The 25,861-nt window shown below is 47.8% G+C and overlaps 1 long non-coding RNA gene and 1 pseudogene across 2 annotated transcripts in view; one reads left to right on the top strand and one right to left on the bottom strand.

Moving 5' to 3' along the window:
• Nucleotides 1–25,861, top strand: part of LOC311604645 — a 56,070-nt gene that overhangs the window by 4,698 nt on the left and 25,511 nt on the right. The gene's annotated exons all lie outside the window — the stretch shown is intronic.
• LOC311605016 (interferon-induced transmembrane protein 2-like) lies at nt 22,509–25,280 on the bottom strand (annotated as a pseudogene). Its single transcript has 3 exons — nt 25,264–25,280; nt 24,597–24,740; nt 22,509–22,950 (listed from the first exon to the last, which is right to left on the bottom strand). The product of its transcript is annotated as an interferon-induced transmembrane protein 2-like (transcript).

Here is a 25,861-nt window from a genome sequence, read left to right as displayed (position 1 = left end):
GCGGAGCTGGACCTTTTGGGTCCTGACTGAAGAGGTCCCAAGTTCATAGCCCAGAAAAAGAAAAGGGGGGTGTAGTTGTATTTTGTCTGGGGCAATTTTAAGTCCCAGATGACCCAAACTCTTAACAAGTTCCTGGGTGACGAGAGAGAGCTCAGCCGTGTTAGGGCCAGCAAGTAAGATGTCATCCATATAATGAATAATATATAAATGTGGGTACCTAAGGCGTAGCGGGTCGATGGCCTGGGCTACATATTTTTGACAAAGAGTGGGACTGTTGGCCATGCCCTGAGGAAGTACCCGCCATTGAAATCTGGGTGAGGGCCCAACATGATTAACAACAGGGAGGCTAAAGGCAAAACGTTTGGAATCGTCAGGGTGTAGGGGAATGCAAAAGAAGCAATCTTTAAGGTCGAGAACAAGTTTATGAAATCCTTTAGGGATAGCTACAGGAGAGGGGAGACCAGGCTGCAGAGCTCCCATGGGCATCATGGTCTTGTTAATTTCCCTGAGGTCCTGGAGGAGTCGCCAGGCACCATTCCTTTTTTGGATGACAAAAATGGGGGTGTTCCAGGGGGAAGTAGAGGGCTCAACATGGCCTGCATCAAGTTGCTCCTGCACCAGCCTTGAGGCTGCGGCCAGTTTACGGGAAGGAAGGGGCCACTGATCGATCCAGACAGGAGAATCAGTTCTCCAAGTAATTTTATCGGCCTGGAGTGCAGGGGGAGAAGTGGCCCTTATAAAAAATTTTGTTCATATCCCAGCCCTTGGCGACTAATCCTAGGCATAGGGACAATGGGCTCGAGACGCCCCTGTCCCAGCTTGCCGAGGCCCTGGCCTGGCAAATAGCCTTGATCCAAAAGCTGATGCGTGACAGGAGAGGAGGGGCTATAGATAAAGACCCCCATCTGAGAGAGTATGTCCCGGCCCCACAGATTAACGGGTAACCCTGGGACAATGAACGGTTGCACCGTCCCTGTCTGGCCATCAGGGTCAGTCCAGCGAAGGACCTTAGAACTTTGAAGGGTATTGGTAGATATTCCGATGCCCTGAAGGTGAGTAAGGGAGGGCTGACAGGGCCAAGACGAGGGCCAAGAAGATTGGGACAGGACCGTCGAATCTGCCCCGGAATCAATGATGCCTTCAAAGGGGCGGCCATCAAGCCTTAGTGTAAGATGGGGTCTATCAGAAGTTAAGCGTTGGACCCAAAAAGCGGAGGGGGGCAGGGAGGGAGTCGGGGTGGCGGGAGGAGAGACAACAGAGTCAGCCAGGGTTAACGGAAGGGCCCAGGCCAGAATCTGACCAGGAGAGATGGAGAGAGGGCCCTGGGTAGCGGCGGCAAGGAGGAGCGTAGGAGAAGGGAGCGGGTGTTTTAAAACGAGGGGATAGATGAGTAGCCCGATAAGGGCAGAAGAGGCACGGCCGAGGACCAGGAGGGGAAGAGGGGGAGGGTTTCCAAAGAGGGCGACAGGCAAGGACAAGGTTCCATCCTCGGGCGTCAGTATTGTAGAGGTGGTGGCACGGAAGTCCCATCCTGTGGGGGAGGGCAAGGGGCCGCCGCTGGAATGGGAGGAGGTTGGGTTTGGGAGGTGGGGTAGGAGGTCTGTGGATGGAAGCGGGTCTGTAAATTGGGGGGAGCCTGTGACACCGGTCCCGACGCAGGCTGGAATTGGATAGGGTGAGGGGCCCGGGACTGGCCCCCAGAGGAGTTTCCCGAATGCGGGGGGAGAGGGTTACCCATGGCATCAACAGTGGAACGGCAGGTGTTCGCCCAATGACGACCTCTACGGCAACGAGGGCAGAGCGTAGTAGGGGGGGGCCGGGCCACAGGTCCCCGGGATCCAGTGGGTGGCGGAACGACCGGCGGCTGTCCAGCCTGTGAGGGTGGGCGGTTACGCTCATTTGGGCAGGCGCGGGCAAAATGTCCCGGTTGGCCGCACCGGTAACAGGAGGCCCCGCTAGGGAGGGCTCCGACGGCCATAATGGCCTTGGTAAACTTATCAGTTAGGGGATCAACCTCTCGGCAAAGCTGAATCATCTCATCAAGATCCCTGCCCTTATATTTGTGTCTAAGAACTGCCTTACAGGCTGAGTTGGCATTTTCAAAGGCCAATTGTGTAAGAAATTTACTGTCTGTCTGGCCAGGACCAAGGGATCTTTCTGAAGCCTCCAGGAGGCGCGCAGCGAAGTCGCTGAAGGGCTCCTGAGGTCCCTGAAGAATCTTGGTAATAGGGGACAGGGCGGAGCCCGTGGAAGCAATAGTTCTCCAAGCAGCGAGAGCGGCAGAACTAGAATGTGAAAGTAAGGAAAAGGGGAGTGCACGCTGTTTTTCGTCAGTGGCATATTTGCCCTGGCCAAGGAGTTTGTCAAGAGACCATTCACGGGTCTCGCGATGTCCCTGCTGTACGTTTTTTCGGATAAGGTCACGGCAACGATCAGCCCAGTCCGCCCTCCAAGAAAGGAACTGTCCTCGAGTGAGGACAGTCTGTGCAGTGGTGATCCACTCGTTGGGCGTTAGATGACCTCCATCTGCCAAATCATCAAGGAGGGAGAGTGTGAACGGCGCATTAGGTCCGTAACTACGGACAGCCGTGTTAAGTTTTTCTAGCTTTTTAAATTTGAGTTTATGATAAGCAGTGGGGGTAGGGTCAGGAGCCGTTCCACCACCTTTCTGTTCTCCCTCCGAACCTGAGGAATCATGCTCACTATCAGAATCTACAAGGGCCGCGGACGACTGGGAGGGTGTAGGGGCAGGTGGGTCTCCCAAAGCAGCGCCTGAATCAATGGCCTCAGTTTTCGCCCCGCTCAGGGCGGGCTGGCTCTGGGAACGGGTGACAGGGAAAATAAACGGAGCTGTGGAGGAAATGCGCGTTGTTAAAAGCGAAAGCCGTTGTTGAAGCTGAAGAATCTTCGTCGCATGGGAGATCTGGTGTTGGAGATGAGCCTCCGTCTGGCAAAAGCAGTTTGGGAGGGAACAAGGTGGCGGGAGCCGGGAGGCAGGGTAGGGCTTAGTAAGGGGAGGGGGAAGAGTGAGCAAGGTAGAGGAGGGAAAGGTTGGCGCCGCGCGGAGGAGGCCATCATCGGAATGATGTCGAGCAGCCTCCTCCTCAAGGGTGGCAGCAGCATCCGGATCCAAGGGCTCATCTGGGGCCTGAGAAAGGAAAATGGCGGAATGGCGGGAGGCGCGTGAAGGGGCGGCCGACGGAGAAGGAACAGGAGAGGCTGGCGGACCGGATCGGACAGAGGGTGCCCTTTTTGGGGGAAAAACAGGGGCACAAAGTGGTGAACACCCGCGTTCCATAGCGGAAATGGGGTCCTCATGGGTGGGAGGAAGCGACGGATAGAGACGGCGGGAGGAAGGGGAAGGCTTGGACGCAGGCGCAGGGGAAAGATTTTTTAAGGGCTCCGAGGATGTAGGAAGAGAGGAACCCTGCAAAGAGGAACAGGAAGGAACACGAGAAGGAGGGAGAGATTCGCGCAGGCAGAGTTCAGCCACGGAGAGGAGCTGCCTCTCTCCGCTTTCGTTTTCGCCGGACTCAATTATGTCCCGTATAAGGCCCCAATAAGAAAAAATACTGTTCGACACCGCTGTATTACCATCTTTTTTAATAAGTGCATTAAGCTCACGCCCCACCTTCTGCCACTTTTCAGAATGAATAGTAGGTCCATCAATCATGAACCAGGGACAGGTCTGGTCAATAAAAACAAAAAACTCAATCAAATGTTTCTTTTTTACCCTAATACCTCTCTCTCTGAGTACGTCCTTTAAGCCTTTTATGAACTTTGCTTCCTTGGACAGCGAATGGCCCATTCTTGAGATATGCGAACGGATGACTCACCTAATGACGAAGCCGGCCGGGCGAGCTCGGCTGGTCATGAAAACTCCTGTGGACCGGTCCCTTAATCCGTTCGGGGAGAAACCCGCACCTCGAGTCCCTTCGTGGTCGCCAGATGAAATTAATCCATGTAACGATAATTAGTCCACCAACCAGTCCAGCTGGTCAGTTATTGGGGGATCGAGGGGGGTCGCAACCTGTACATAAAGACATGGGCGGGAGAGAGACAGTAGCTCAAGCGAACAATTGCTTGTCAAGAGCTCGTTTATTAAAGGTAAGGGCAGGCTTTTTAAAACCTGCTTTAGGGCGGGCGGGGTACGCAAGGGAGTAGTGGAAAAGTACAAAATCTTCTGGGTTGAGCCCCGGGAACATTTGCAAGGGGAGGGGTCTTTCAGGTGAGACAAAGCAGGATGTCTCTGTGAATATCTTAGGATCAGATCGCTGTCTTCTCAGGACTAAGCCGGATGCCTTGCATACCTAATGAGTGGCCCAGCAGGATGTTTGCTGCAAATACTGAATGGGTGGGAGTCGGCCTCAGGCCTTTTGGTCCCTGGCAGGCCAGGTCAGTCAGCGATGCGACATCAAATACGGGGGCTTCATGGCCATTGTTCTGATGACACTTTTCTAGGACAAGGGCTCTTCCTCTGTTTTTCCAATGGCCCCTGAATATCCTTTGTCTCCACAGACTTTCTCAATTGATGATGAGAAGTGATTGATTGACAGCCTGGGAGTTTTGGAGGTGAGGGAGATAGTTGGGCGGGGGTGGGGGGGATGTTAGGAAGTCTCTGGAAAGGTAATCAAGTGGCTGCTCTGTGCTCCATCAAGACCCAGTGTGAGTGAGTGCTCACTAGAGATCCCCTAACATAGCATCCTCCCTGGCCCCCTCCTGGTCCCTTGAACTAGTGTCACCACAGTGGTACCCATTATAGCGTAGAACTCGCTCCTGTAATTCTGGGTACTGGGTGAAGAAGATGTAAAACCCCTGGGGATAAATGGAAATGACATCGCCTGCTCTGATCTGAGCCTGGTTGGGAAGGAATATCTTCTTTCCTTGATCGCTTTTAAAAAGTAGAGTTGCTTTCGTAATGGAGTCATTTCTCAGGATGAAATACTAGAGATCATGAAAAAGTGGAGGAAGAAAATGACCTGAGTGCTTTGTAGAGGACAGTTTATTGGATCAATGCCTCTTTGTCTTATTACTCCGTGTTTCCCCAAATGGCCTCTAAGTGATTCTTTAGTCACTGTGCTCAGGCTCAATAGCTGGAGCAGGGACATATTAAAGGCTTTGGCCCAGGCTGTGAGCTGCTGTTGTTCTTCCCTCTGTGCTGATGTTGCTCATTGCTCAACAGTCCTTTAAAAAGCCATCCATTTCCTGTTTTATCGGATCAAGATGCTTCCTGACATGTCCTCCCCTCCCCCAACACCACAGATTGCACTGAGGTTTTAGCTGTTTTGCATTTATTTCCTCAGCAGCTAACTCATGGTCATTCGGGATGTTCCATGTTGAACTATGTAGCCCAAGAATCCAAAGCAGTGATGGACGTGTGCTTAGGTCTCAAATAAAAGTATTTAAATGAGTGGGTGACAGCCATCAGTGACTGAATTATCTTAGGCTGTGAGGACTGGTTGTCACGGCATAGGCCACCCAGCTGGTAAGTAGTAGAGATTTATTTCTCTCAGTTCTGAAGCTGAATAGTTCAAAGTCAAGGTGTCTGGAGAAGATCCATTTCCTGGTTCATCAACAACAGACAGTTCTCAACATATTCTTGGATAATAGAAGCGGCATGGGGAACCTTAGGGGCCTCTCTTATAAGGGCACCAATCCCACTCATGAGTTTCCACCCTTATGACCTCATTTCCTCCCAAAGTCTCTACCCTCTAGCATCACTTCCTGGGAGTTAGGTTTGCAGCATACGAAATTTGTTGGGATGTAAAGCATTCAGTCTGTTGTGCTGATTTAACTTGTTTTAAGCTGACGTACGTTGGTTCATGTTACCAGGAAGTTGCACATTGCACTGTTACCCTCTGGCATGGTTGACTCAGGGCTCAAACTTGAGCACCGATGGTCAATGTTCCTTTTAATGTATCCTGTTTTAGAGGATTGCTTATCTAACCTTGTGTGGGTCAGGAACATGCAGTAGCCTGTGGCTCCGGGTCAGAATTTCTCCTAAGGTTGTAGGCAAGTTGTCGATCAGGGCAGCCATCTTCTGGAGTAGAGAATCTGTTTCAACGTGAAAATCTTGGCTGATTTCAGGTCTTTACTGGCTTCTGAGCAGCTTGTCATGTGACCTCTGTAGAGGCTGCAGGGTTTCCTCAGAATGACACTTAAAAAATGGAAGTGAGGAGAGGAGAGAAGGGAGGAGGGGAACCTAAAATAGAAACTCTAGTTTTGTTTAACCATTATGATCTCAACGTGACATGCTGTCTTTTCTTCCATATCCCCCAGGGGGCCTGTTCTGGTAGCTGTAGGCAGGGTCACTGGGGTAACTCTGCAGAAGTTGCGGCTTCTCTAAGACAATGAAGACCAGACATTGTCCTTGTGATGCACAGAAGATAGGACCTGCAGCTCAGGGAAGTCACAGAGCATGGGAGGCATATTTCCCAAAGGGAAGTGGATGTCTACCACAGGTGAGCACTAAAGTGAAATACAATGCATAGCTCACTCTAGGGGCCACTGGGAAAGTTCCAGTAACAGCAACACTGTGGCTGACTTCCATCTGTGGGATCATCGTTAAGTATCCATCTACTGTGGGGCGGCGCCCCAGCTCAACACTCTTATTGGAGCAAAGGTTTGCATAACCAATTCAGCTGTGTGTTTACAGGTAGGGTTTTTGGAAATCTTGGCAAAAGACCAATGTTTGAGTGTTTGTTTCCTATAAATCATGTCTGTCTGTCTCTTACAGTTGCTCCAAAGATCTCTTTGCTTTGCTGTTCTTTTAAGCTTTCGAATTTATAGCAGGAGCAGAGGATGAGCTATGCCCTGATGTGATTTCCTCTGGGAAGGAATACCAGAGAAAAATTGCCGAAGGTCTAGAAATAAGAGATGGTCCAGCCATAGACCCTATGCCAAGATGAGCCATGACTGATCCAAAGGAGGCGTCTTTTGTTTTCTGAGATGGTTTCATTCCATAGTCCACTATGTACCACAGTCTGCCCTTGAGCTTGTGGCAATCTTCCAGACTCAGCTCTTGAGAGTTGAGATTATGCACCCTGTTGAAAAGTAGATATTTTTGAGCTGGAGAGATGGCTCAGCAGTTAAGATCCCTGGCTATTCTTTCAGAGGGCTTGGTTTCAGTGCCCAGCACTCACCCACATGGGGACTCACAAGAGTGCCTGGGAATCTGATGCCTTCTTCTGGCCTCTATGGGACCAGGCAAAAAGTTAAGTAAATAAATAAAAAATTTTTTAAGTATGTATTTTGACTGTATGTATTTGTAAGGATTTTCCATTGAAGTCTCCAACATCTGTGTGGCTAAGTAAATGTTTTTCTCATTAGGGATTAATGGCACACAGAGGAAAGGTTCTCTTCCTCCTCGTCTTCCTCCTCCTCCTCCTCCTCTATCTTTGGCTTAAGTACTGTCAGCTGCTGAGCCATGCAGACACCCCACTGCTCCCAGTAATGGAAAGCCATTCTTTGTTATCCTGTCTCTGCCAAATGAAGCCTGCTAGGTACCACATCCCAACTCCCAAGACACTTGCTTGAAGACTGAGCTTCTTTGAAGTTGTCCCTCTGGGCCTTTGAATGTCTTGGTAACTGCCCAGAAGCTGAGTGATGCAGGAGATGGGTTCAGTGTAGTCTTGGTGAGGTTTAATCACACAAACAAAGGAATTTCAGCAACTGATGAGAAAAAAACTGCTGAGTGGGAGGTCTTATGTACCTTAACTCTGAAGACACATCTGATTTGGGGCCACTCAGTAAAAGTGAGACCAAGATGTGTCAGTCACAGTGGGACCCAGGCCTAGAGACCTATGCCCTGGGCTTTGCAACTGACTTTCAAAAGCAATTCAGTATTAGACATGCCGTTCTTCCACAGTGATTTTGATCCTGACATTTCTCACCTGGCTTAGTCAGTCTTCTGTGGCTGTAACAAAATACCTGATACTGATATTGAACTCTTAATTGTCCTGTTCCCACCTCCCAAATGCTAGGATTATAGATGTATGCCAGTGTGCCCTGCTTCCTTAAAAATTTATTTTTTACTTTTTTAAACTCTCTCTCTCTCTCTCTCTCTCTCTCATGTCCTTTCCCTGTAAGGTTTTGCCTCATAATGCAGACAATTTATCCTCTCATTTGAGCAGATTTGTTGTTGTCATTGTTGTTAAAGGAAGAAAGGTACCGATTGCGGAATGAGGTCTAAAGGGAGTCGGCAGAACACCTCCCTGTTTAATAAACCTTTTGTTAATACATTTTTTTAATTTGCTAGGTTTTTCTTCCCTTCATCTTTTTTTAATTGAAAAATTTTGCCTCTCTCTTTTTTAGTGCCTTCTGTACAGATTTCAATGGAATAAAATTTCCAGGATACTTGGTCCTCTGCTCTTCTCTCTCCTCCCAAAGCTCTCTTTCAATCATATCAAACCCGCTGCAGCCGGGCCTTTCCAAACCATCAAGGAACAGAATGGATGGGGTCCAATGCCCATCTGCCGTTTCACGGCTTGGGGATGCACACAGTGATGCAGGCTTTGTCCTGTACCCCTCCCACCAAACGCTTATGTTGCATGTTTTATGCAGAGAGTTTTCATGCCAAGAGACAACGTGTTTCTTATCTCTCTGTGGCAAACAAAGCTAGGGTGTCATCACTGGAGGACCCAGAGGGCCTGGGATCACAGGGAGGGCCATACTTATAGCAAAGAGTGGGCCCAGCCCCAATGTCCAGGGAACGCTCAGTCTGCAGGGGTAGGAAGAACAGGCTTACAATAGGATGCTACACAGAAAGTACTAGAGTGAGGCTTTAGGGGCACAGAGATTCACTGAGTATCTTGATGGGGATCCTTGTCTACCTGGGACACTAAAGCCAAGGGCAGTTCCTTGTTAATGGTGGCCTTTGGAGCTCCGAGTCCACACCAATATTTGAGACTGAGAAAAAGAAGGACTGTGGGCTTTGGGAGAGGCAGAAGAACGCCACAGTAGCCTGCGCCCTCTTTGTGTGGCTTCACTTTGCAGCTGACTTCTTCAGAACCCAGGTTCGTCTTGCCCTGGAGGCCACTGAAGATGACAGGGTGGCACAGAGGCCAGAGCTGCTGGAAGAGTCACACGCCATCCTGAGCCTCCAGAAGAGGGATCCTCACTAGCCTAGCTCCAGGAACCCTGCCCAGTGTGGACTGGGACACAAGTCTGATGTCTCTCCACACTGGGCACCAATTGGATGGTGTTCTTCCACCTGCCTTGGAGGCCAGGACTGCAGCATAGCCATTGTTTAGGTTTTTCAGTGCCTTAGACATTTTTCCCTTTGCCACTTAGATGCTTTCTAAGTGATAGCAGTAAGTGGTACTCAAGGCATCAGACCTTTGGCCCCAACCATTGTTTGCCAAAGAATGATGCCAAAGTGTCTTTCCTCACCCACTCAGGGCTCTTAATTCATTTCCACATCAGTGAGCTCACCCCACATGACTGGCGCATTAGCAACCTTACTCTAATGACTTTCATGGCAAAGGCAGGAATGACAGCACAGCCTGAGTCACCACGTCATTTGTAACTTGCCTAGGTGGACAGCCACCCACTATTTACCACTGCATATGCCTGTGGTACTTATCCTGGCACTGCCACCAGCAGCAATACAGCCTCTGTTGCTCTTGCAGACCCGTGCCACCCCAACCTGCCTTTATGTACCTTATAGTTTAGGAAACCTAGTTCTTTCCAGAATATTCTCTGCAGCTTTTTATTCATTTTCTAATTTTAAAATTACCCCTTTCCCCCGTGTTTATATGTAAACCACTGTGCACATGTGGATGTTAGTGGATGACTTGTAGGAATTGGGGTTCCCCTTCCACTATGCAGGTCTTGGGGACTGAACTCAGGTCATCAGGCTTGGCAGTAACTTCCTTATTCCACTGAGCCATCTTGCTGGCCCCCACTCTCTGCTCTTACTCAAGACATTCTCTCCACTGCACTGTCCCATCTCTACCTACCTCTTTCCTTACGGAGCAAAGCAGGCATTCGTGTCTCAGTGAAGCCCTTGGAGACTGATTCTGGGCTGTGAGTCTCTCAGCCCTCGTCTTCTTGTCTACCCCTGACCATAGTGAACACAGTTGTCTACTTTGTGGATCAATGTTCGTTCAACCATGAGAGTCTACAATGCTCTGAGCACTGTGGCCTAGCCTACTATTATAAGAATGAGCAAGAGACTGAATATGATTTTGAGCACATCAAAAAGTCAGATCAAGGTTCAAACAGGTAAATACAAGACGAGAGTGAAATGTGGGAAACACAAGAACGGGGTTCTGGGAGTGTGTGAAGGCTGGCATGCCCCACGGCTGCTGAAGTTCCTAGTACATCCAAGGGATGATCAGAGGAAGACTAGGGTATGATGGGATAGCAAGCAAGCTGCCGAACATTACTGACCGTGGATGACAAAGTGGCTTGTGGGCCACAATAGTTTGCAGACAATGGGAAATCATGAGATATTACTACACAATAGAGTCTTAGGTGGGGTCTGTACTTAATCAAGTCTTCATTGACCTGAGCATCTTCCAGCCCTGGCCCAATAACAGGAATTAATGTTTTCAGTTTAGCAAATATTTCTTCTGCATAGAGAATTTCATACATACATACATACATACATACATACATACATACATATGTAAAATGTGCTTTGATCAAATCTGTCCTCATTACCTCCTGTCCAGGTTCTTTGACCACACCATTCTCTCCCAATTTTGTGTACCTAAAGGAAAAAAAAAAGCCCAAAACCGGAGTCTACTTAGTGTGGTCTGTATGTGCACAGATGTGATGCCATCCACACCCAGAAACCTTAGGCTCTCACCTCTTCCCTGGCTTTGGTGGGGTGCAGTTACACCAGCCACTCAGACCTTCTGGAAATGGGGTGCAGAGGCCTAGTGTGAGGAGAGGAGTCCTCCTAGGCTGGTGGAGAGGTGGGAGGTATTTATTATATTATTTACCTTTCTCAACATTGTGACAGTATGCTGGCCTGCCACAAACAACTTAAAGGGAGGTAGGACTTATTCTGCTCAGTATTTCAGAGGGTACGATGCATGATGGCACGGAGGGTTTGGCCAAATAGGGACAGTTCATGTGGCAGACAGGAGACTGATAAAGGATACAGGAAGGACCCAAGGCATGATATGACCCCCCAATGATGTCCCCAGTGACTACCTTTTTAACTAGGCCTCATCTCCTATCTGTCACCATCTTTTAAAAGTTAATTGATTAATTAATTATGAATGTTCTGTCTTCACACACACCAGAACACAAAATCAGATCCCAATACAGATGGTTGTGGGCCATCAGGTGGTTGCTGGGAACTCAATTCAGGACCTCTGGAAGAGCAGTCAGGGCTCTTAATCACTGAGCCATCTCTCCAGCCCAAGAAGTTCTACTTGGGTTTGAACCCCAGACCTCCAGACATAAGGTCTGGTGCTTTACCAGCTGAGCCACCTGAGGTTTCCTGTTACCCTGTCACCATCTTTCATTGGCACCATGTATTATTTGCCAGCCACTATGTTATGAATTCATCATACGATCAATTCATCAAACAAGACCCAGAGCCCCCAGGATCCAACCTAATCATCTCTGGAGTACAGATACACCAAGAGTGTGCTTATCTGAAGGCTAGCCATTACCCCGGCCCTGGCATGGTTTATACTGATGCACAGGTGGCCTGCTAAACTTACTGATAGGCACTGAGAAATGAGTAGTTTCTCCATAGGGTGACGCAGTAGAGCCAGGATGTAGCTATGAACTGCAGATGCTAGGATTGGCCTGTCGGAAGAAGGCCTGGCACACTAGGGAACCGAGCAAAGCCAAGTAGTAGCCTACATCCTTGGAGTGGATCTAACCTGGAAAGGCAGGGCATACTCAAAGTCAAGGCTATGCTGGCTTACAATTCCTGGCTTTATTACCACTCCAGCTACAGCTGGCAGCACAGAGAATACCCGGAGGTATTGAAGTTTGCAGGAACCAAGAAGTGTATACTGGTCCAGGATCCCCTCCGGGGAGGTATGGCTTCCTTCCACACCACACTGGTTACTTTGGCTAAGGACACCATAGTCAGACCAGGCCAGGATCAGATTCTGGAGGGGACTCAGAGGAGATGGGGGTGTGGGTGGCTGGAGAAGCAAAGGCGAGGGAAGTGAGGCAGGGCCAACAGTTGTCCTGGTATCGTGTAGAATTTCTTAAATTAGCTGTGAGGAGAGGAAATGGGAAAGTGGAGCCAGAAAGTCAGCAGCCAGTCTTTTCCATACCATCTGTGAAGGGAAGCAGGGAGCTGCCAAGAAAAACCATGTGCTAGAGCTAATTGGTAGAACTTGAGAGTGGAAGCGATGAATCAAAGGGCTCTGCTCTCTTCTCTTCTTTCCTCTCCTCTTCTCATCCTCTTTGCCCTGCCCTGCCCCACCCCTGCCTTCTCTTCCGTCCTCCCCTCTTCCCTCCCTTCTGTTCTTCTTTGCCCTCCTTTCCTTTCCCTCTCACTCTCCTCCCTCCCTTCCCTTCTTCCATCCCCTCTCTCTCCTCTCTCCCTGCTTTCTCCCGTCTCCTTCCCTATCCACATAGCACTCTGTGACCTCAGGACGATGATGCGACTGAGAAAGCACTTGTAAGCAAGCAAACCACGATTAAGCTGAGAACATTGCTAATAAAAATGGAAGGAGACGGCAGCCTTAGAGGAGTTTGATTTTTAAAGTCTTCCTATGAATTGCATTCCTACTTTGTTTATTTTGCTTTGTTTTAATATTTTCACATATTTTTTTGTGGTTCTTTTCCAGTAGGAATTGATCATTATGTATGATGGAAAAACATGGGACTCTCATTTTAATTATATTTTCATATAATTTTTGCTGTAGCTCTAATAATTCTTACAGTACTATAATATACTGAAAACATTTTCTTTCTACATATTTATTTATATATTTTTTATTTTATTTTTGAGATTCTAATATGCTTATATCATTTCTCTCCTCCCTTTCCGCCCTCCAAATCCTCCCTGCTCTCTTTCAAATGGCCTCTTTTTACATTAAATGTTATAACAAGCATATATGTACATACGTATATATATTCTTAAGTTCAACCTGCTCAGCCTATGTAATGTATTTTGAATGTATATTTTTAGGGCCGAGCTTTCGGATGGCCAATTGGTGTGGTCTTCCCTGGGGAAGACGAGTTTTCCTGCTCTTAACATTCCTTAGCTGCCTGTAGTTCCCTGTAAAGGCTTGAGGCCTCACAGGACTCCCTCATCCACTTTGGCATGTTTATTGTGTTGTCCATGTCCAGCCATCCACGCTTAGGCCATCGTGTTGGTGAGACTTTATGGCCACAGTGTCTGCTATTACGAGGAGCCTTGCTAATTGGTAACACCGGTTTAAGGGACACCACCATTTTAAAGGGACAATATCATTTTTTACATTTCTTACTTCCTTGTTATTCCTTGTGTTGAGCCAGGGCTTTATTATGGGGCAACTGTATCAAGCACAGACCATACTGCATGCGCCCCCTTGGAAGAACTGCTTTAGGTGAGCGGGTGGTTTTCAGTGTGATGAAAATGCCTCAAAGGCCTCAGAAGATTTGTACTTCCCTGGGATGTAATGTTTCTGTCATGTTCTAAGCTACTGAGGGATTTGGGTACCTGAGGAGTTGACTGCCTGAATGTAGTCAGTTGAGCAGTGTTTTGCAAAGTCAGTGCCTGACTAGGCTTCCTTCCCACTTCCTTCTCTTCATCTCCTCTCTGCTGCGCCCCCCAATCTGTTACGTATCAGGGTGCTCTAGGAGAGCTTGGAACCTCCTTCACCTGTGAACTCCTACAGGAAGGGGTGGTTTTTCCCTAAAAGTTCCTCTACAGTGTTTCTGCTTCTCTGGGGATTGGGGATGGCGGTTCCATTCATTGCAGAATAACTCTCTCACAGCATTTTGGTTATGAGACTCATAAATCCCAACCACCTTCTAGAGTAAATAGATGGTTTATGTCTTCAAGGTTCTAAATATTTTATATAATTAAAATGTTTTCAATGTTCTCATGGAAGGTGGCTTTATGAATCTCAGATGATTATCTCCAAGAGAGTTTGTTGGTGGTGTTTCTTATTGTGGAAGCCACAGCACATAGTTGCCTGGACTCAAGGTTGGAGAGACATGGCTCTTTTGGCAGCTGTGTCCTCCCCAGCTTTGTGATCTAAGGTAGGTCTTCAGAGAAGCACAGCTGGGAGAGATGTGCAGAAATGTTAGCCACAGGCCACAGAGCATCTGAGCCCCCTGCTTCTTTCAGGTCTTCAGGGGTGTGGGTCTGGAATTAATGGGTGGTCCAGAAGTCATACTGTGATAGAGAGCCAGATGACGGATGAGGTGGCTTCATGGTGACAATAGCAGTGGGGACTCCCAGGAGTTCAGGATAAGCTTAAAACATGGACTGTAGTGTACAGCTGAGCACATGACCACTGGAGGGTGACAAATGGGAGGTACCTGAGTGGCCTGTATATCCACGTGGCACTTCGTCAGCTTTCTAAGTGTCTCCTGACCATATTATTGTATGACACTCATGGATGCACACGGGTGTGGCTAGAGGTTGCCTTCAGGGGTCACCATTCCTATGACCAGTGAACCACAAGCATCTGCCTGTTCCCACCTCCCCAGCACTGAGATTACAAACACCTACCACTGTGCTCCTCCCCTCTCAGTGACTAATGCTGAGATTGAACTCAGTTCTTCCTTGTGCTTACAAGGCAAGTGTTTTACCAACCCCCTCCCAGGCATCTGGCTCAGATTCTTGGCGAAAGAAACTAGGGTGTCAACTCAACCCCAGCCTTCAGTAAGAGATAACTAGCCTCTTTAAGGTCAGCTCAGCATCACACCCTGACCTCTAGGATGGCCCTGAGCTGGGGTTTGAACAGTCACATCCCCCTGGCTTTCTGTTTCCCAGAATGCCCTATTGCTAATAGTTTGTACCTCAGCTAACACTTGGTTTTAGAGTCCTTTGTTTATGCTCATACTTGCCAAGTTCAAACCTTCCTGGAGGTGCCCCTTCCCTAGCAGGGTTTCCATGGATACCTGAGGAAGACTAGCCTGATGCCCAACATTCTGCCTTTCATTTATCTAAGCCTGACGCAAGGAACCACATGACTTTGGCTTTGAAACTTGGGATCCTGATAGCAGAGCGCCAGGTTCATTAGTTGATATTGGCCACATCTCCCCAAGTCCAAGGCCCCAAGCACCCACTTGTTTCTTATTTGTCTAAAAGATCTGGTAAGTGTGCAAAGGTGAAGACTCCAGAGAGCAAGAAGCTCATGCCTGAGAGAGCAGAAGTCTCCCATTGGTATGAACTGTCCTTTGCTATAGAAAGCCATACCAGTGGGGGAAAGCATATGACAGTTAAGCTCACTGGCTTTAGAATTGTAAGAATCTGGCTTTGAACCTGTAAATAGGTCCATCATTGGCCATATGATATTGAGAAGGCTGTTGCATTCGCATACTTTTCAGGGCAAGTGCAGGGCGGGATGTCACATTTTCCATTTAAAATGATGAAAAGTTGGGGCCGAGGCTGTAGCTCCATGAGAGAGCTCCAGGCCCCAAGCTCAATTCTCACAAGTGCAGCAGAATAAACATTGCTCAGTATAAACAAAAATGAAGGAGAGACTAGCAAGATCGCTCAGTGGGTAAAGACACCTGCTGCCTGACAACCTGAGTTAGATTCTGGGGACCCACATGGAGGAAGTTGAAAACCAAGTCCCTCAGTTGCTCTCTGACCTTCCACATGCATGCTGCAGCATGCGTACCCCCCCCCCAAAGTAAGAAGTAAATAAAATGTTATTTGAAAACAACTAAAAGAAAAAAATGAGACTTGCAGAAGCTGTGGGAATGAAATGTTTAGCATAGTGGCATCTCCAAGTTTGGGAGATAGTTCACATTTGGCATAAAGCAGAGACTCTCCTTGATATGGTTGCAGCCACGGCTGGCAGCACTGTTAGAGTTTACCACTTCTCAAGGGCAGCACCAATGATAAGAAGGCTTAGCCTTTATGAAGCCTTTCCAAGTGTCCACAGAGCTTTCAATTGCTCTCTAGAGAATGGTACTCCACTGCTGCAGGAGACACAGGTCTTGAGTTCCTTATGCTTGATTTTCCTATTTTAAGGAGACAGGCTCGCTGTCTCTTTACAAACATTGATGCTTCTGTTGCACACCATCAAACAGGGCCACAGCATTGCTACAAAGCCTCCCAGGAAGCTGAGCGTGGTGGCATGTGCTTTTACTCCCAGCATTGGGGAGGCAGAGTCAGGCAGATGTCTGTGAGATCAAGGCCAGCCTGGTCTACAAATCAAGTCTAGGGCAGCCAGGGCTATATAGAGAAACCCCATCTTGAAAAACAAACAAAGAAAACAAAAAAACAGACAAACAAACAAACCAAAACCAAAACCAAAACCAACACAAAACAAAACTTGAGAACACCAAATTTGTCTGTCCTCTTCATCTACAGGTCTGTAGGTGACCTTGGCCAAAACCCCTGAGAAGAGCGGTGTGTGCCGTAACCAGCTCCTCCTGTGGGGACAGGGAGGGGCTGGTCTCAGTTTGGTTCTCCTGACTCTGGACAGGTTGTTGTGCTATCACTTATGCCTTGTTTTCTGGGTGAGCTGAGTGGCACCCTCCCTGCAGAGATGTACCCACAGTGAAGCCGTAAGGATAATCTTATTCAGACAAAGGGTTCCTTCAGACAGAAGTTAAGAATCTCACAATGACATAATTCTGCACTATCTCAGTTCTCCCTAAATCCAATGGTAGGTGTTCTTACAAGAGGCAGAAGAGAGAGGGTGTCGAAGAAAGCTGTGTAGACAGAGAGATGGAGATGGCAGTGATACAGCCCCAGCCCAGGGATGCCCGGAGCCACAGTACTGAAAGAGCAACAAAGCATCCTGCCCTCGCCCCTTGGGAGTATGACCCTGCTGACAACTGTGACGTGGGCATTCTCCTCTCCAGAGCTCACACATGCAGACACACAGACACACACAGACAGACATACAGACACACATACCACACACAAATATACACACAGACATACTACACACACGGGCACACTCTACACATGTAGACATACAGACACAAGCACACATACAAGCACACACACACACACAGACACAGTCTATATATGTAGACATACGGATATAGGTGTGCGCGCGCGCGCGCGCGCGCACACACACACACACACACACAGAGAGAGACAGAGAGAGAGAGACAGAGACAGAGAGACAGAGACAGAGAGAGACAGAGACAGAGAGAGAGAGAGAGAGACACACACAGAGAGAGAGAGAGAGAGAGAGAGAGAGACAGAGACAGAGAGAGACAGAGAGAGAGACAGAAAGAGACAGAGACAGAGACAGAGAGAGAGACAGAGGAGACAGGGACTGAGACATCTGTCAGTAAAAGTAGCAACACAGGAAGAAATAGTGGGAAAGAGAAATATCACACTGCTCATGTGCACAGAGAAGCCATGTGTTCCCTCCTTGAGAGGGAAACCACTGGAACTAATGTGCCCCCACAGCTCTTTCTCTGACTCACTAAAGGCTTGGAGAGTGGCTGGTGGCTTCATTCAGCTGCTTGGAGTGTTCCCCCATTTGTATTCCCTCCACACGCATCTCCCCATCACAGAGGGACTCGCAGAGCAAGGCTTGACATTTTCCAGTTCTGTGCCCAGAATCAACAAGCCTCACCAGGAAGAGAGGACAAATCCCCAAGGCTGCAGAGCAGGATTCCTCTGGCTGCCTGGCTGTGGATTCCCCTTCCCTCCCTGAAACTAGTGCTAGTATCTCAAGACTCCAATGTTGACAAAAGAATGGTCCCAGAGCGGAGTGGTAAATACAGACATCCCTTCACACGCGCAGCTTCTGCGTCCTCAGACTCAACCAGCCACAAATCAAAAAGAGTTTAAAAATTCATCTGAGCTGAACGTATCCAGGCCTTTTCTTTGTTATCAGTCCCTAAACCAGACAGTATAACAATGGTTCATATAGCATTTATGTTGTACTAGACACTACCGTAATCCAGAGATTAATTAAAATATGTCTGAGTAGGAGGAATGCTGTGAGTTAGTTAGTCTGCCTGTTCTGTATAGCAAGTCTCTGCCTCAAAACCTAATAAATGAACCCCCTTCCCACCCTGCGAAACCAAACAGATCAAAAACAACAAATAAAAACAAAGTCTAGCTGGGCATGGGGGCGCACAACTTTAATCCCAGCACTTGGAAGGCAGAGGCTGGCAGATCTCTGTGAGTTCAAGGCTAGCCTCTACAAAGAGAGTTCCAGAACATCTAGAGCTCAGAGCTATTACACAGAGAAACTCTGTGGGGCGAGGAGTCTACAGGAGGCTGTATAGAGATCCCCAGTGAATCATGTGTTTTATGTAAGGGACTTAGAATTTTGGTATCGTTGGGGTCCTGAAATCAGTCAGTTCCTTGTGGGTACCCAGCATGTCTGAACTGACTCAGCTTTAGTGACTTTAGGTGATTCCAGCTCAGCCTGTCCCTTTTGTTCATGACGGCAAATCTTAAAAATGGTATGATGCATGTTAGGGCACAATTTGGTGTTTGCTTGCTGGCCATTTGTTGTTGTTGTTGTTTGGTTTTTATGGCTTGCTTGCGACCCACATGACTTCACAAGGACCTCTTATCGATGGATAGGTTCCATTTTGCACATCAGGGAAAGCTGCTCCAATGCAGCTGAGGCAACCTGTGTGCTCCACGAGCTGGGCATGGGGCAGGGAAGCTCAGAGCCAGCCGCTCCCATCACTACGTTTCTTCCTCCACCTTTCCTCCTCTGTCTAGTGCCACATATTGTCCATTTTAGGTCTTCAGAAGCAGTCACATCTAAGTGTACGAAGTCTATTCTAAACTAATAAAGCCATGTGACTTATGTTCTCAGAAAGCTATAGGCAGGACCAGGCACCCAGAAACCCAGGAGTGACCTCATTCTTAAAGATGCTCTTGGTAGGTCCTCTTGCCTAGCTTTAGGCATGACTTTTTTTTTTTCCTGATGAAAGAGAGAAACACACAACACTCCAGAGTACCAGAACTCCTGCTTGGGCTTTTGTCTCTAGTCCCTTTCACTCTGTGCGGCTACCCTGCAGGCAGTGCCAGCCATGGGCCACACACTTGCTTTGGGGCTCCTCAATCCATTGTTTCTGTGACTTCATCAATGAGTTAATACATTGGTAAAGTTAGAGCATGCTTGGTCCAATCATCTCTCAGAAGCCCGTCAGCTGGACACCACTCCTTGAAATCAGGAGCCTTTGGAAGACATTTTGATTCAAAGCATCCTGAGTCAGGGGGTTTAATTTGATCAGATTCTCACTTCTAGGCAGATGGCTACTCCTTTGTGATTTCCAGCAGAAGACCATCGCTGCATCCCACCTAAAAGGGACGTCACAAGGGAGGGAGTGTGGGAAGAGCCAAGGGCTTGGAGCAGAGCAAGAAACACCAGGCCCCTTTGGCAGGGGAAGGAATGCGTGTCCCCCCTGGGAACAATTGGTGACATTTGAGCAGAGTGTAGCATGCAGATGGGGCACTAGGGGGAAAGATGGTGTGGCAAGAGGGACGATTAAAGAACCGATCCAGTAACCAGCTGCCCAGATCTGTTGGTCCTGCCAAAGAGTCTGAGGATTATTCTTAAGGCATTGGTAATGATGACAAGATTTAAGGCAGGCAATTAACAGCATCAGCGCAATGTTTTAGAACAAGGGCTCTGGCTGCCTCCTAGAGCAAAAATGTAATGGGTTCAGACATGCTCAAAGTGGGGACATTAGGCAGGAGGCAGTGGCTGAAGTCCAGGGAGAATAGATGAGCTTGGACTGAGGCAGTGACAAGAGTGGGAGGCCTTGGAGAGGTGGGGGATGAGACAGGCAAGGGCCTCTGTGGAGGCATAAAGTGGAAGAGAGGAGAGACTGGCTTGAATCAATGGGCGGTGGCAGTGCCTGGCTTGCGGGGCACAAGAGGGACACAGCCCTCCCCTCTGTCATGAAAGGTTTGGATTCCCCTGTCCTTGGATAGGCACAACTGCCTGGCCTTGGTTTCTCTAGGGAACACTTGCTTGTGAGTTCTCAAGACTGGTGGTCCCTTCCTTCTTAGAGTCCAGTGGATACATCCACTCTGGGGTCCAAACATCACAGTATCCCAGGGTGACTTCATATCGTGTCGTGTTCCATGGGCAAAGCAGCTCCTATAAGCTATGGCTTCCTTGTATTTTGGAACATAAAGTAAAATTTCAATGTTTCCACCTTGATCTTGCTCTTATTTGATGCACTGTCTGAGGATATTGACCTCAACAAATGTCTCATTGTATTGGACCAACATAGGTCTTGCTTAGTTTACTTTCTTTCTTCTTTGTCCTCTTTGCCTGTTTAGAACACTCAAAGTTTAATGATCTAACAGACCAAAGAAAACACTGCAAATGACAGAGCTGGCGAAATAGCAATCCTGTTATCCCTTTCTGGCACGGTGGGAAAGTGCATTTCCCAAATCCCACTATGATTAGCCTGAAGCCATGTGCCTGGGTTGGGCCAATGTTACACTGCTAGAAAAGATGGCCAGTGGCTTCCTGGCCTGGCATGAAGCCCTGTGCTCAATAGTTCATGCTCGCTCTCCTCCTGTGGTCACATTGAAGGCTATGTGTGTGAAATGGTGGCAATCCAAAATGGAAGCTATTTAAATTCCTGAGTGACCTCCTGGAAGAGAGCCACTAATCTACTTTGGCTGTGACTTGAGCAAGTAGCAAGCCTAGAGTGTGTCAGGCCGATGGAACTGAGGGTTATTCATGTACAGCTTGTTACCCCAGCAAAGGCACACGGTTAGCAGTAACTCAAGGGTTTTCTTTAGGATCAGTCAAACCCCTTTGCTATTGGCTGCCTGTGCTGGTACTCACTGGCTGGAGTCTGGCTTCATCATGAGAAGACAGACAGCATACTGAGTACAATGGCAAGCTCATTGGCCTCTCCTCACAGAGTTTGGAAACAGACTATAGATATTTGGCTGGCTATATGTATATACACACACACTCTTATGGATAAGCCTTGAAGCATTTGCTGAGAAGTACATCCTTTGGGGGGAAAGTCATTTTTCTAAATCATAGTCAAGAAAAGCAAAGCAGACTTGGGTATGGTGGCACATGCTCTAGGGGGGCTGAGGCAGGAGGATTGCCATATGTTTGAGGCTAGTGTGGGCTACACAATGAGATATTGTCTCAAGAAATTAGAAGAGAGGAGGAGGAAGTATGAGAGAGAGAGAGAGAAAGAGAGAGAGAGAGAGAGAGAGAGAGAGAGAGAGAGAGAGAGAAGAAAATAAACAGAAAGAGAGAGAAAGAAAGGTCATATGAAGACAGAATTCTTCCGGCTTCCAAACAGGATTGTTTTACTGAATTATAATATAATGACGATGAACATGTCCCCAGGCTGCCCCCACTCCCACCTCCATGCTTGTCTTTGAGGAGAGCACCTTTTGTTATATGTCAAGTGTCCATTGCCATCTCCAAGGGGACAATTGAGTACTTTGCATCTCCAGGTCAGGGACCACTGTGTAGGCGGTGGACACTCGAACCTCAAGATGCCTTTGAGCAGAGAACGAGTTCTGGAGAAAGCCAAGGCACTGTGCCTGCAAACAAGAGCAGAAGGGGAGGCTGCCCCTGGTGTCCTCCCTGGAGGCTTTTGTTCTGCAGAGGGGCAGAGTGAAGGGAGGGGAGCCGGTGTCTAGGAAGAACCACCACAGCCACAGAACGGGGGAAAAAAGGTGTGTGTGTGGGGGGGTGGAGAACAGGACTCATTTTTAAAATGCCACTCAATTATCCAAACCTACTATGGCAGCTTGTGAGAAACAGTTCTGAGAGACCTAGAGATGGAAGTGATTGACAGGAAGAGGGGGACGGTGGCTAGGCAGACTGGGACAGAACCAGGAAGAGGAAAAGGCAATGGCGACAGAAGTGTTCTCTTTGCCACCACACCACATAAACCCATAAAAGCTGTGCCTGATGTTATTTATGTTTTGTTTTTAACTGTGTGTGGTGGGTCCACTCACCTACATGAGAATGAATGGAGGCCTGAGGTTGACATTGGTTTGTCTTCCTCAAGTGTATCTCCACCTTCCTTTTTGAGACAGGGTCTCACAGAACCTGAAGCTAAACTGGCTGGTGCCAGTGAGGCCCCAAACTCTCTTTGACCTCTGAACTGGTATCATAGGTATGCACTACTGGCTTTTACATGGGTTTGAGGGGTACAGACTCAGGACCCCAGGCTTGCTCACTGAGCTATCTCTCCAACCCTGAATGTATCTCCTGTTTCAACCTGAGAAAATGTTATCAAAATCCTTCTAAATGTTTCTTTTATTTATTTATTTATTTATTTATTTATTTGTATTTATTTTGCCACCATGTTTACTTTATTGAGTTCGCTGTGGACAGATGTGTGAGGGTAACGTTTGCAAATGCATAGGGCCAAGGCCTCAGCCTAGGGGATAGGGCCACATGTAGACAGTGGAGCAGAAGGCAGGATCAGAATCCAGAATATGGTACCCTTTGTGAAAAGGCTTGAAAGTCTGCCACAGAGGTGGTGGGGACAATAACAATGTAGATAATGACCATAATGACACTGAAGATCAGGGAGCTCATGTTCAGGTACTTGGCAGTGGAGATGTAGGCCTAGGCTCCAGTCACATCACCCACCATCTTCCTGTCCCTGGACTTCACAGATAGGCACAGGCAATGAAACCCAGGTAGAAGCAGTTCAAGAGTGCGTTGAAGAGGGACCAGACCACATGGTCGGGCACAGAGACCTCTCTGGGCATGTTGATCATGGTGGTTCTCATGATAGTTGAGTTGTGGGGCTCCCCTAGTTCAGTCACCCCATATTCCTCTTTGAATATCTCATAGCTTAGAGGAAGTTCTGGCATTGGGGGTCAAGAAGGCTTGGGAGTTGTGGTTCACGGTAAAGACTCTGGAATTATCGTACTGTCTGAAGGATGGCTGCTGTAGGCTGCTGCTACCTTGGCTCTGTAGGCCCCCTTCGATTTATTTATCATTTTATTGTAGTTTTGTTGTTGTTGTTGTTGTTGTTGTTTGAGACAGGGTTTCTCTGTGTAGCCTTGGCTGTCCTGGACTCACTTTGTAGACCAGGCTGGACTTGAACTCAGAGACCTGCCTACCTCTGCCTCCCGAGTCCTGGGATTGCAGGCATGTGCCACCAGGCCCTGAGAAATGTTCCACTTTCTACCTCAGATCTGGAAACCGGAGATCCTAGGAAAGTTTGTTTTCTTGTTTTCTAATTGAAATTTCAGGGTAACCACAGCTGGCCAATGGGTCTCCCTATGCTGTGATCTGTAGTGAGCTGTGGCATGCCTTTCTTCTAACTGTAAGGCTATGTTCTCTTTGTGTGGGTTTAAACTTTTCATCCTACCATGAAGCATTTGCTTATTGTTCCTGAAGCTTCCCTACACATCTGGGTTAAACGTATGTAGTAGAAAGTCAGACACTACCTAGATATAGGTTTGCATCAGTATAACAAAACACCCGAGGCTGGCAACTTTATAGACACATATGGTTTATTTAGGTTACTTACAATTGTGAAAGTCTAAGGACCCACATCTTGTGATGGATGGCCTTCTTGGTGTGTCAAAGTCCCAAATCATGCAGATATCACACAGTGAGAGGCAGGGAACATGCACACATGTGTCTTCTGGTCTTCCCTCTCTAAGAAAGCCACCAGGATTCAGAGATGGGACCTCCACACGATGAGTTTAATCCTAACCATGCCAAATCTCATCTCTATACACTGCATCAAGTTCACACCTTCTTAATTCCTCACTATAGGAATCATATTTGAGCTCCTGAACCCTGGTGGACACACTCTAGCCACCTGCAGGTCATAGCATATGTTTGGTAGATCCAAGCCCTACTGTTTAGATTATTGAGGGACCTACATCCTAAACTCAGTCCTAGTAAAAAGTATTTTAAAAAGCAGGTACATATGGTTGTACCTTATGTGTAGCCATTCTTTCATCTCGGCTACAGGAAGCTGGATCACATGCTATCCCACACAGCCAGAGAACCCTGGGTAGAGTCTCTACCAACCTCAGTTGTAATGTGCTCTGTATACTACGCATTGCGTGAAAATAATGTGCCCCTGAAATATATGAATAAACAAGGGCCCATACAGACATATAAAGCATATTATCTATAAAACTGAATTCTTGAGTTGATTCTTCATGAAAAGGAATCTTGCAGATCCATTTCCTCTACTATCTCTTTAAAAATAGTATCCATAAATTTTCACCTTGATGCCCTGCCATTTCTGTGGCCTGCATTAAGGGCACAGAGTCAGGATGAAATAGGAAGGCAAAAGATAAAAAATAAATTCACTCCACAGCTGGACCATGTGTCTTCTGAGGGACTCATTCTCATCAAAGAAAATTCCCCTGGAGCCCCCCCCCCCCTAAAGTCCACTGAGCTGATTGTCACTGCCAACTCTGTCTGCAGCTGTTGACTCCTGACCTGTACGGAGATCGTTAATCCTGCAAGCTCTCTCACTCCGAGGCTTTTCTCTTTGCTGAGAGTTTAAGGCAGATTGTGCTTGTTTCCACTGACCTTTGAGAGGTTTGTTGTGTGTCCCCGTTTAAGCAGGTCACGTAGAAACCAATTATTGGAGTGTGTCTGGGCTCACCGGCCCGAGTGGTCAAGGTGGACATCTTGATTCTGTCGTCTTCCCCCGTGTTGAAATCGATGAGGCCTCTGCCAACAGAAGCAGTTAGGATGTCGCATCTGAAGAGATGTGAAGGGACTTTTCTGATGAACAGTTCTTCTCCAGGGCCTGTGAGGAAGTTTAGCTGCCTCCTGAGGTACAAAGATAAGGAGCCAGAGGCCTCAGGCCAGCTGCCAGGAGTGACTGAGAATCCCGCTTCATAAGACCCAGTGGCTATGGTAGATCTCACTGGAGTTGGCCCTTATAATGGGCAGGTCTCTTTACTATGGAGAGAGAAAGAATTGTGTCCACACAATCAGAATAATGACGAGCAATAGAATTATCTAGTGAAGGCAGGTGTTTGGGGAGATAGCCACTCTTGACAAATGAAAGGACAGGACGGGTATGGGAAACCCAACAACATGGCTTAGGCATAATAAGATCCCCTTCTCAGTGGCTGCTGAGTTGTTTGTTTCCTGAACTGTTTATCTACCCAGATGTCATCCACCAGGCATCCTTCCTGGGAGCCCCTATTCTAAGGCCGTCAATACGTCACTAATCCTCATACCTTACTGCAGTTTTGAATTCATGCTTGCCCGTTAACCCCTATGTTCATGACAGCTTGCCGCAACTCGTTCTCTGATTTCCATCGTTCCTTTTAAAAATCATATTCATTATTATTTTTTGTGTATGTGTTTGTGTATAGAGGCTCCCCTGGACCCCCTCCCCGCCCCCCATGGTCAGAAGACAACTGATGGGAGTCTGTTCTCTCATTCCACCATGAGGTTTTCTGGGATTGAGCTCAGCTCCTTAGGCTTGGCAGTGAGTGCCTTGACCCACTGAGCCATCTCACCAGCCCTAGCATCCTTTCTTCTTTAGGCTTTGCCTGGAGATACTGTGCGCTCTCTAGTGATGAGGTTGGGAGGATGATCCTGGTGGTGTCCCGACTGGACCTTCAGGCCATCATTCTGGTTGTCGCTGCTTCCAGACTACTTTTTTCCCCTTCCAGTGTTGATTTCCCCAGATTTGATCCGTCTCCTTGAGACGGACTGGAGGCCTAACTGATGAAGTGATTATTCACAGACCATTTGTGACTACAAGAGTTCAACAGTTTTATGAGCTCAATGATGTCCGTGTTTATGTTTGCTCTCTGCAGTCAAATGCTTTACCC

Source organism: Acomys minous (genome assembly GCF_964271855.1).
Source record: "Acomys minous genome assembly, chromosome: 9".
In the NCBI taxonomy this organism is placed as follows: domain Eukaryota; kingdom Metazoa; phylum Chordata; class Mammalia; order Rodentia; family Muridae; genus Acomys; species Acomys minous.
The sequence above is the reverse complement of the archived record's forward strand: the minus strand, read 5'-3'. Positions and strand labels throughout refer to the sequence as shown.